The sequence below is a fragment of the Schistocerca cancellata genome, chromosome 5 (genome assembly GCF_023864275.1).
Source record: "Schistocerca cancellata isolate TAMUIC-IGC-003103 chromosome 5, iqSchCanc2.1, whole genome shotgun sequence".
Taxonomy (NCBI): Eukaryota; Metazoa; Arthropoda; class Insecta; order Orthoptera; family Acrididae; genus Schistocerca; species Schistocerca cancellata.
This window is the reverse complement of record NC_064630.1, coordinates 288,783,318-288,795,883: the sequence shown is the minus strand read 5'-3', so window position 1 is coordinate 288,795,883 and position 12,566 is coordinate 288,783,318.

The following is a 12,566-nucleotide window of genomic DNA, read 5'->3' as shown; positions in this document are numbered from 1 at the left end:
GTTTCGGGTTGTGCAGTTTGGTATATGACCTTGGCTTGACATGATCATAATTTATTCTTCATGATGTGTACATAATCTGCTTCAAGGATGAAGTGTTTGCTTGTCATCTCGTTTAGTGTACACGTCTGTCAATCACGTATTTGTGTCGATCGACGGTACAGTTTGTCATTTTCACTGTCTGATTATTATGACTTGCCTTTCTAATGTATAAATATAGTCATAACATTTGCGTGAAGATTCCTTCCTGATAATAGTTCAGATCCCTTGTTTCCCCTTTTTTCTTCTTGCTGCTGCAGGTTTGTTCTGTTGAATATAAATTTTTAGCTCTCTCTGCTTTTCCTACTTAAGAGATGTGCAGTACATATAATTCGGTGGTATTCTGTATAATTACCCTTTACAGATAAACATATGATCATTACTTAGAATAAATTACTCTCAAATCTCTGTGAGCGTAAAGTCCCGTAACTTTGTTTGTTTTCTGGTTTTGTAATAGGTATACCCAGGATGTGATATATTAACGATTACATATCGGCCTTCGTATAGCAGACACCATTTTGCATTGCGCCATCCCACTGCAGAAGAATTGTGGTGGCTACGCAATGTCCACTATAAATTCTTGCATTCCCTTTATTGCATTAGCGTAAAATCTGTTTCTATCATTAGCATTCTGTGTAAGCGTTGTAAGAACTTCTCTAATCTTTTCATTATACGACACCGGTTCATTTCGAAATTTCAGCAACGAATTGCACCCTTCATGACATCCTTTGTGGTCATAAATTAGTTCATTAGGAGTTTACTTAGTATCGCACATACTGAGATTATTGTGCATACCTTCAAAAAGAGTTAAATACTGTACCTAGTTAGATTGTTGTGTAGGTATATATGTTCTGATAAACTTGTACAATTCCCTGAAAATACGTTCTGTAGGATAGCACTGAGTGCTTAGTTTGGACATAAAAATGCTCTTAATTCATTATCTTTTTAAGAATTTGGCTCACTTTTACCTTGTGAAGTACGTGGTGTTGTCAGATAAAATTCCCTTTGATTTTCCCACGTGAGAAATATAATCACATCGGAGTTGCTTATGATAGTTGTTGCAGTCACAGATTTTATGCCGTAAAGCTTAACATGCATAGGAAATAAGTCATAAAAAAATTCATAATATATTTTACACCACCGCTACTTGTCGGGTGTGGTCCAGTTATGTCTCCACTAACGATATCCGTATAGTTACTGGGTAGTATAGAATGTAAATCTATCTTTGACGATAAATTCTGTGATTTAGTTTTCTGACAATATATACAAGTTTTTAGTATGCCTTGAATCTTTCTCCTCATGTTGGTAACTTAACACTATCTGTATAGTTCTTATAGACACTTCCTCGTCCCATAATGTCCCCAGAATAAGTGCGTGTGTCTAATTAAGTTGCGTTCTGAGTTCTTGAGTGTACGTACACCTCAATTGGATGTCGACGATAGAATAACACATCCTGATAAATCCTATAACGGCTAGACAGTGGATGATTATGTTGGTTAGTCGGCAAAGTCCTTATCTTGTTCCAGCGCAGATCTGACTTTTGTAAACCTACCACGTGTTTACACAACTCAATGTAGTATTGGTAATATTGTTTATACTGCATTAAAAGTAATCTAGATTCGTTCTCATTCCTTGTGATGACCAGTGTCATCTACATAATGTGCCACACTTTCTACTAATTTGCCTGCAAGCACTGTATTGAAAGCGGTTTTGAGTACACCAGAACTGATGTTCAGTCCAAACGGTAGAATGCAGTACTAATATATACGCACCCAGAGTATAAAAGCAATATATATCCCGGAATCAGGAGTGAGTGCCCCACTTGCCAAAACGAGTTTGTCATGTCAGTGGTGTAAAAGTACTAACCGTCTAAAATTTTTTGCCATTTTCCCCTAAGTTCTCAGATTTTGTGCGCACTGGTAATATAATCTTATTTATAGCTCAGGCATCAAACACAAGTCTTAACTTCCATTAGGCTTTGTTACAACATGTAGCATGTAGGAGATGTAGAGGGTTCTATAATCTTCCACTGCCACATCTGTTTTATTTCATACCAGACCACAGGTCGTTGAGATAAAGGTACATTGTAAGACCTATGGAAGAAAATCTGGTGAGGCTTGACCTCGGTTTTCTAAATATAACCTGGTCGTTTTGTAAGAAATCTGAATGTACTTAGATAGTACCTAGAAAGTTCATTACGCGCACCATCAGTAATAGCAGTTGTTTCTTCTAACTTATGGTTAATCAGTGTTCTTAAACCATTACATTCTTCATCAGATACAAGTGTCTGTATATTTGTTTCGTCACCTTCTTGTATTAATTGTATTTTGTATCCAGTATTACTTGTCGTATATTAGCGTCATGGTACCTAAATCGACAGTGATTTCACTGCCCTCATGACTAACAAAACACGTTTCGGTAAGTCAATGATACTGTCTTTCTCACATAACGTATCTAAACCTGTTATGCAATTAGCGACTAGATTTCTAGCCACGAGGAATGGCCATTGCACTGTTCCATTACCTACCATAATGGATAAGAAACTTGTTTCGAACTTTACTTGACTTTTTCCTACACTAATGTCGGTCGGTTAGACCGTCAGTGACAGAGCCACTCGACTTCCTGCTGCTAATACGACGAGTTCACGGTTCGTTTATTACATATTTTTGCGAGTTTCAAACAGGAACGACTTATTTTCGACTACCTGTGTAGTTACTAGTATAGTTTTGTAATTCCTTGCGTGTTTGCGTGCTTACTAGGAACAATCTTTCATTTTAATAACAGTGTAGCGTAGAGTACCGCCGTTGCTATCGACCCTTGTATCAACTCTCTATCGTAAAGGCTTTTGTTTGTTTTGCTTAGAACAGCTCAATGTCTGTTAGACCGTCAGTGACAGAGCCGCTCGAGTAGCTGCTGCTAATAAGGCGAGTACACCGTTTCGTTGATTATATATTTTTAAAAGTTTGAAACAGGAGATACTTCAGAAATGGATAGGCTCTGTGACTGCCGTGTACAGAAGCGATCTGAGTTGGTGACCCTTCGCCCACAGATCCAGCGCTGGCTTCCGTCACACAGATTGAGGCTGGTGCCAAGGGGCACCACTGTGGGGGTCGAACGCGGGGATGCGAGTGACGTCGAGCACGACCCACATGTTCCCCGATCGGTCCACTGCTGTGGCTGCCCCTTGTACTGCCTGCTCTGAGGTTGACCCCTCATCCATGGTTGAGTAGGAGATCATCCTAGGCAGCGAAAGATATTCCGAGGGGCCTAAGGTAGGGCCTCCGCGGTTCGTTTGACGAACAGGTTTCGGGTGTTATCTGTAGCTGACGAAGTCCCTGAGCCGGATTCAGTCGTCCACCCTGTTCCAGAGGAAGCTTCTCAGCCCGCAAGTCTGGGCATTCTCAGAGGGTGGGTTTGCTGGCAATTGGGAGCTTCAACGTTAGGCGCTTAATTGGGCCCCTTAGGAACATGGCTACCAAGGAGAGGGGAAGGGATCCAGTGTGCAATCCTTGTGTATACCGTGAGGAGTCATTCCGGGTCTGGAAAGGGTGCTTCCGGATGTCATGAAGAGTACAGGGTGCAGCCAACTGCAGGTGGTGGCCCATGTCGGTTTCAATGACGTGTGTCGCTTTGGATCGGAGGAAATTCTCTCTGGTTTCGGGGGGCTGGCGAAAATGGTAAAGACTGCCAGTCTTGCTCGTGAGATTAAAGCGGAGCTCACCATCTGCAGCGTCGTCGACAGAACCGAGTACGGTCATTTGGTGAAGAGCCGAGTGGTGGGTGTGAATCAGAGGCCCAGGCGGTTCTGTGACAGTGTACGCTGCAGATTCCATGACTTGCGCCATCGGGTGGTGGGTTTCCGGGTTACGCTTAATTAGTCAGGAGTCCATTACACACAGGAAGCGGCTACACGAGTAGTGGGGGCTGTGTGGAAATGACTGGACCTTTTTCTAGGTTAGAGGGTTACATAAAACCACAGAAAGGGCGTCCGTCTAAGAGGGGGCATGTAAAACACAATAAGGTAGTTGTAGAAACGATCGGTATTGTAGTTGTAAATTGTCGTAGCTGTGTTAGGAAAGAACCACAGCTGCATGCCGTAATAGAAAGCAATTAACGTCAAATACATATAGTTACTGAAAGCTGGCTGCAGCCGGAAATAAGTTCAGCCGAAATTTTTTCAAACGACCTAACAGTTTTCAGAAAGGATGATGAAGTATGTATTGCTGTCCGAAGTAGTATTTCTAGTAGTGAAATTGAATTACATAGTTCCTAAGAAGTAGTTGAGTAGAGGTTATACTTGACAATCGGACTAAACTATTAATTGGAGCATTTTAACGACCCTCCGACTCAGAAGATATAGTTCCTGATCTGTTCAATGAAAACTTAAGTCTCATTCCAAATAGGTACCCCATTCACAGAATTATAGTCGGTGGCGTCTCCAACCTACCCTCATATGCTGGAATATTATGCGTTTAAAGCCGGCGGTAGGTATAAAACGTCATCCAAAATTGTACTCAATGCTTTCTCAGAAAATTATTTTGAACAATTAGTTCAAGAGCCGACTCGAAGCGTAAATGGTTGCGAAAGCATACTTGACCTCTTAGCAACAATTAACCCTGGACAAATAGTGAGTATTGTGAAGAATACAGGAATTAGCGACCACAATTCAGTAGCTGATAGGTTGAATACCGTAACTCCTACAATCTTCAAAAGGAACGTAAAGTATATCTATTTGAAAAAGCTAATAAAAGTACTCCTAATACCGTTTTAAGAGACAGTCTGCACTCATTCTGATCTGATCATGTAAGCATAGAAAAGATGAGGACTAATTTCGAAGAGATAGTATCGACAGCAATAGAGAGACATATACCACATGAACTAATAAGTGATGGTACTGATCTTCCATGGTACACAAAACGGGTCAGCTCGCTGTTGCAGTAGCAGCGAAAAGAGCGTGACAAATTTAAAAGATAGCCAATATCCCCAAGATTGGCAAAGTTTTGTAGAAGTTCGAAATATACCGCATGCTTCAATGCGAGATGCTTTTAATAATTTCCACAATAAAACACTGTCTGGGAATCTGGCAGAAAACCCAGAGAGATTTTGGTCATATATAAAGCAAAAAAATGGCAACACCCACTCAATACCTTCACTGCGCGATAACAACGGAGAAGTCACTGATGACTGTGCCAGTAAAGCAGAGTTATTAAACATGGTTTTCCGAAACTCCTTCACCAAAGAAGACGAGGTAAATATTCTTGAATTCCAATCACGAACATCTGCCAAAATGAGAATCACAGAAGTAGATATCCTCGGTGTAGCAAAGCAGCTTAAATCACTTAAAAAACGCATGGCCTCCGGTCCAGATTGTATACCAGTCAGACTCCTCTCAGAGTATGCTGTTACAATAGCTCCATATGTAGCAATTATATGCAACCCCTCGCTTACAGAAAGATCCGTACCTATAGACTGGAAAATTGCTCAGCCCACACCAATACCCAAATAAGGGAAATCCGCTGAATTACAGGCCCGTGTCACTAACGTCGATATGCAGTAGGGTTTTGGAACATATACTGTATCCGAACATTATGAAGTACTTCGAAGAAAACGATTTATTGACACATAGTCAGCACGGATTCAGAAAATATCGTCCTTGTGAAACACAACTAACTCTTTATACTCATGAATTAATGAATGCTATCGACAGAGAATGTCAATTTGATTCCATATTTTTAGATTTCCAGAATGCTTTTGACACCATTCCTCACTAGCATCTTCTCACCAAACTGCGTGCCTATGGAATATCACCTCAGTTGTGGGACTGGATTCGTCAATTCCTGTCAAAAAGCTCACAGTTCGTAGTAATAATCGGAAAGTCATCGAGTAAAACAGAAGTAATATCCGGCGTCCCCCAAGGAAGTGTTATAGGCCCTCTGTTGTTCCTTATCTATATTAACGACACAGGAGAGAATCTGTGTAGCCCTCTTAGATTATTTGCAGATGATGCTGACATTTAACGATTTGTAAAGTCATAAGATGACCAAAACGAATTGTAAAATGATTTAGGTACGATATCTGTATGGTGTGAAAAGTGGCAATTGAACCTAAATAAAGAAAAGTGGGAAGTTATCCACGTGAGTACTAAAAGAAATTCGCTAAATTTCCATTACACGATAAGCCACACAAATCTAAAGGCTATAAATTCAAATAAATACTTAAGGATTACAATTACAAATAGCCTAAATTGGAACGATCACATAGATAATTTTGTGAGTAGAGCAAACCAGAGACTGTGAATAATTTTCAGAACACTTAGAAGGTCCAACAGATCTTCTAAAGAGACTGCCTACACTACACTTGTGCACCCTTCTGGAGTATTGCTGTGCGATGTGGGATGCGAAACGCATCAGATGGGGCTGATGGATGACATTGGGAAAGTTCAAAGAAGGGCGGTTCGTTTTGTATCATCAGGAAATAGGGGAGATAGTGCCACAGACATGAAACGTGAATAGGCAATCATTTTCTTTGCGACGGGATCTTCTCATGAAATTTCAATCACCAGTTTTGTCCTCTGATTGCGAAAGCATTCTGTTGGCACCCACCTACATAGGGAGAAATAATACTCACGATAAAATAAGAGAAATCAGGACTCACACAGAATAATTTAAGTGCTCGTTTTTCCAGCGATCCGTTCGACAGTAGAACTGTAGAGAGACAGTTTCAGGGTGGTTCATTGAACCCTCTGCCGAGCACTTAATTGTGAATTTCAGAGTAATCACGTAGATGTAGATGCAAACAAAATCTTACATATTTGTACACGGAACTCAGGCACCGATACAGATTCTATCATTTTACTATATAAGTTGTGCGATTAAACACTCACACCAGCTCATGTATCCAATACAATACTGGTTTGAATACTTACTATAGCAGTAGTTGTAACTAAAATTACTTCACTGGCTGATGAACAACATTATATGTTTTCTTGCAGTAGTTCATCAGATAAATTCTCATCGTGATTATAACGTATGAACAATCATGGTTGTTGCTTTCAATTATTTCCAATGTCGTCATCGTGTTGTTCTTTTGTGAGTGTATTAAACTATGATTCAATACCGAAGCTGACCCCCCAAACGTTAATTGGCCACGACCTGGAGCTCAGTAGTGACTGCCATCTGTTTGTCGACGTCGTATTTGGTGCAGGTGGAGTCGGAGTTCCACCTGACACTTCAATTACACTCAGGTTCGAGTACTGCCGATTCCATTCTCCAACCTGTTGCGGTTTTTGTGGTCGAACACTGCAACTTACTTGGTTATTAGTAGACGAAGTACAGTTTTTGTTTTGCATTGATTGTGGCGGCACTCCTCACAGACATGTGATGTTGTTCTTGTACTGTGGTGCTGGACCAGTGTTGGGTACGCGTTTCCGTTATCAGTGTTCCAGTTTTTCTTTTCGCTGTCTCTTGGCCGATAGTTGTTTTTTTATCAATTGTTTGCGTTCACATTGTTACCATTATTGTATGGCATCTCTTGTTTGGGTTACCGCCTGTCGTGTATGAGATATTATGATTACCATCCATGTTAGAACGTGTCTGCTGATTTTCCGAAGCAGACTGTGTATTCTGTTACGCTACGTAACCGAACGCAGCGACGACCCAGGATTATGTTGGCTAACCTGCTCGCCTTGCATACCAGTCATGCAAACATTGTGGTTGCTTTTTCCCGCCAGAAACCGTTGGCCTTCATATAGCATGGCACTGTCAAGAAATACTCCTAAGTGTTGTCGGGAATGAGCAGTAGTTTCTCTTTGATGTGGAATGGTAATTCATCTTTTAGTGCGCAGAATATATCACGCGTAGCAATGGGTTCGTCTTGAAAATGTGTCACATTTACGTATTTGTTAAAATATTTTCGTAAGTTAACATATCTGGCATTGAAGGGCTGTAGTTCCATGATCTGTTTTCTCACATGCTCTAGAAAAGTTTCAGACCGAAACTGGGCCAAGAAAGATTTTTCGAATTGTTCATAAGTTACGGTTCTCTCGGGTTCGTTTTATGTCCAGGCATCTGCGTCTCCGTGGATGTAACCTATTACATATGAAATTATTTCCCAGTCGCTCCATGTCCTGGGTAACACATTATCTGAATGCCTTGAGAAAAATCGCACGGTGTACAATTGAAACTGGCGATGTATGTTTAAGCTTTCTTTCTCTTTAGCCCTGTAATATCTGTCTCCGTCACCGATAGCAGTGCCCTCCTGCTGAATGCCATGGAACGTACTGTCCGTTTACATCACGATTGGGATTTGGTGATGTGTATGCTGGTGAGTTTTGTTAACAGTGTGGTGTGAATGATGTCTTCGTGGGGTAGTGTAATATCCTTATCGATTTCATTTCCATATCGAACATTTTGACCGTGACCGTTAGTACACTCCGTTTTGCACGTGGTCATTAAACTGTTTTTGCTGTGCTGCGCTACTTTGTGCTGCGTCAGCTGTGACGTGTGTATTATATTTAACAGATTCAGCCAGAGTATCATGCACAATTGTCGGTAATTTTTCATGTAGGCATTGATTGAAGTATTAGTTCTTCTCATCAATCGAATTACGAAATTCTTCGTTTGTGTTTGCGAAATGGTTGTCTGTGTCTAACTGCAGCTTGTCGGTTAATTGTTTGATCAATATGTTAAACTGGTCTCGAAGTTACGTAACCCACCTAGTTATTGATTCATGTACTGACGGCCAAGACTTCACTTGAGTCATAACAGCTTAGCATGTGGCGTACAACTGTTTCACTTCACTATGAATGTTTATTACGACCTTGGTGACTTCTACGTTGTAAATTTAATTCGAACAAATTCTGATCAAGTTCAGTCACTAGTCCGCTCCGTCTTACGTTTATTGTGTCTATCCTTTTGCATGAAGTGTCGTTGGTGTCTTTTACTGTTACCAAATCGGTCTTAATCTCGTCATGTCCCTTTTTTAGTACTGTCATATCCTTTTGTATGTCTGCTTGTAGTGCGTCGATACGCGCGTCACTGACTTTTTTAATTTTTTGGCATATGATTTTGTGTATTTATGTTCATAAGATTCTGTATTGACGTCATGCATGCGTCACTGTTTTTTTTTATTTTTGGTCATTCGTTTGGTTACTATATTGAGCATATTAGCAATATTTGCCGACTGAAACTGCTCTGATCCGGCCACGCCATTTGACATGAAGCCACAGTCAGGAATTGGTTCAGAGCTAGCTTTTAATAATTGATTAATGGTCGGCGCACTAACAAAATTACCATCACTAGGCATTTCAGATACTGATTGCTCACTATCGTATGTGTCAGCTTTGGAGTTATTGTCAATATTCTGTTGAATGTCCGTGTCAGATTCTGTTTTCCTTTGGTGTCTATTGTACTCCGTTTTCGCGAACTGTTTGTGTTGTTGTTGAAGGAAAAAATCTCTAAACTCGTAAAAAATAAAATTCTACAAAATAAATTTAGTCAAATTCAGTACAGCAACAATAACGCCTTAACTGAGGAAGTATAACAGTAGATCGGAAAATATTTAGTTGCAATGGCTGCTAGTCATTTTGCAATGTGTAACAAATAATCGGCCATTTTGTAAAACAGTGTAAGCGTATTGCTGTAGTGGAGTGTTCACTAAAGTAAGTTTTTGTTCGCAGTTTTGAGCAAAAGTGGTGGCTACAATTTCGTAAAACATTTATCGAAAACAAACTACGATTATGGAATGTGCTTGAACTAGCGCGCTAAACTGTAAATGTGGTATCTTACCACGGATACTGTTTTCCAACGCAGATTCCAGGTCTCATCTTAATTTTCATAAAATTTTTTCCGGTGGTAATGGCTCCTCGCAACGTTCATGCAACAAAGGAACACAATATAATGTATACAATAATTTGTCCAGACACAAAGCCGCTAGTTAAAACTTTTTTTATTAATCATGGCTGGTTCAATCAGGATAATTGGTAGGGAGTGAGCCACGCTTACTAAAATAATGATGCACTTTCTTAATTAAATAATGTTTGTTAATATATTACACCTCTTTGGTGCCCTTGAGAATGGCTTTGTGTGTAAGGTCCGGCCTGACTCTTTTACTAGACCGTGGATATCTCTTCAAATGAAAACTTCTTTTATCGGATTTCGAACTCATTTTCTCACCGAAGACACGGTTCGTACTGGACGATTTATCTGCTTTTAATGAACGTGGAACCTTTCTCCATGTCAAGGTGCAGTATAGCTGAGGATGACTTCTAACATAAAATACGATCAATATTTCGCAATATCACTGTATTCAGTTATCAAACATAAACAATAAATTTGGAATGAGACTTACATTATGTTATTTGCTTTATGCAACAATAAACGATTACGCCAAATATAATTTCGCCTCTACAAAATAAGCACTACTGGCCATTAAAATTGCTACACCACGAAGATGATGTGCTACAGACTCGAAATTAAACCGACAGGAAGAAGATTCTGTGATATGCAAATGATAAGCTTTTCAGAGCATTCACACAAGGTTGGCGCCGGTGGTGACACCTACAACGTGCTGACCTGAGGAAAGTTTCCAACCGATTTCTCATACACAAACAGAAGATGACCGGCGTTGCCTGGTGAAACGTTGTTGTGATGCCTCGTGTAAGGAGGATAAATGCGTACCATCACGTTTCCGACTTTGATGAAGGTCGGATTGTAGCCTATTGCGATTGCGGTTTGTCGTATCGAGACATTGCTGCTCGCGTTGGTCGAGATCCAATGACTGTTAGCAGAATATAGAATCGGTGGGTTCAGGAACTTCGTGCTGGATCCCTCGTATCAGTAGCAGTCGAGATGACAGGTATCTTATCCGCATGGCTGTAACGGATCGCGCAGCCACGTCTCGATCCCTGAGTCTACAAAGGGGGACGTTTGCAAGGCAAAACCATCTGTACGAACGGTTCGACGACGTTAGCAGCAGCATGGACTATCCGCTCGGAGACCATGGCAGTGGTTACCCTTGACGCTGCGTCACAGACAGGAGCGCCTGCGATGGTGTACTCAACGACGAACCTGGGTGCACGAATGGCAAAACGTCATTTTTTCGGATGAATCCAGGTTCTGTTTAGACCAACATGATGGTCGCATCTGTGTTTGGCGACATCGCGGTGAACGCACATTGGAAGCGTATATTCGTCATCGCCATACTGACGTATCACCCTGCGTGATGGTATGGGGTGCCATTGGTTACACGTCTCGGTCACCTCTTGTTCGCATCGACGGCACTTTGAACAGTGGACGTTACATTTCAGATGTGTTACGACCCGTGGCTCTACCCTTCATTCGATCCCAACGAAACCCTATAGCAGGATAATGCACGACCCCATGTTGCAGGTCCTGTACGGGTCTTTTTGGATACAGAAAATGTTCCACTGCTGCCCTGGCCAGCACATTCTGCAGATATCTCACCAACTGGAAACGTCTGGTCAATAGTGGCCGAGCAACTGATTCGTCACAATTCCACAGTCACTAATCCTGATGAGTTGAAGCTGCATGGGCCGCTGTACCTGTGCACCCCATCCACGCTCTGTTTGACTCAGTGGCCAGTCGTATCAAGGCCGTTATTACGGCCAGAGGTGGTTTTCTGGGTACTGATTTCTCAGGATCTATGCACCCAAAGTGGGTGAAAATGTAATCATATGTCAGTTCTAGTACAATTTATTTGACCTAAGAATATCCGTTTATCATCTGCATTGCTTCTTGGTATATAGTTAAGGCACGCAAGCGTCCCCACCAATGGCCCGTAGTGTAAATGATCACGGTGGTGTGCCGTATAAATCTGTCGCAATCACAGAAAATTGTCCGTCTTGACTCGCTTTTAAAACGTTTATAGTCCTTAATTTGTAATTGATTATTTATTTATTATTTCCCCATTAACCATGGACCTTGCCATTGGTGGGGACGCTTGCGTGCCTTAACTATGCAGATAGCCGTACCGTAGGTGCAACCACAACGGAGGGGTATCTGTTTAGAGGCCAAACTAACGTGTGGTTTCAGTAGTTTTAGGGGCAACAGTCTGGATGATTGACTGATTTGGCACTGTAACACTAACCAAAACGTCCTTGCTGTTTTGGTAATGCGAACGGCTAAAAGCAAGGGGAAACTACAGCCGTAATTTTTCCCGAGGGCATGCAGCTTTACTGTATTATTAAAAGATGATGGCGTCCTCTTGGGTAAAATATTCCGGAGGTAACATAGTCCCCCATTCGGAACTCCGGGCGGGGACTACTCAATAGGACATCGTTATCAGGGGAAAGAAAACTGGCATTCTACGGATCGGAGAGTGGAATATCAGATCCTTTAATCGGGCAGGTCGGTTAGAAAATTTGAAAAGGGAAATGGATAGGTAAAAGTTAGATATAGTGGGAATTAGTGAAGTTCGTTGGCAGGAGGAACACGAATTTTGGTCAGGTGAATACAGGGTTATAATACAAAATCAAATAGAAGTAATGCAAGAGTAGGTTTAATAATGAATAA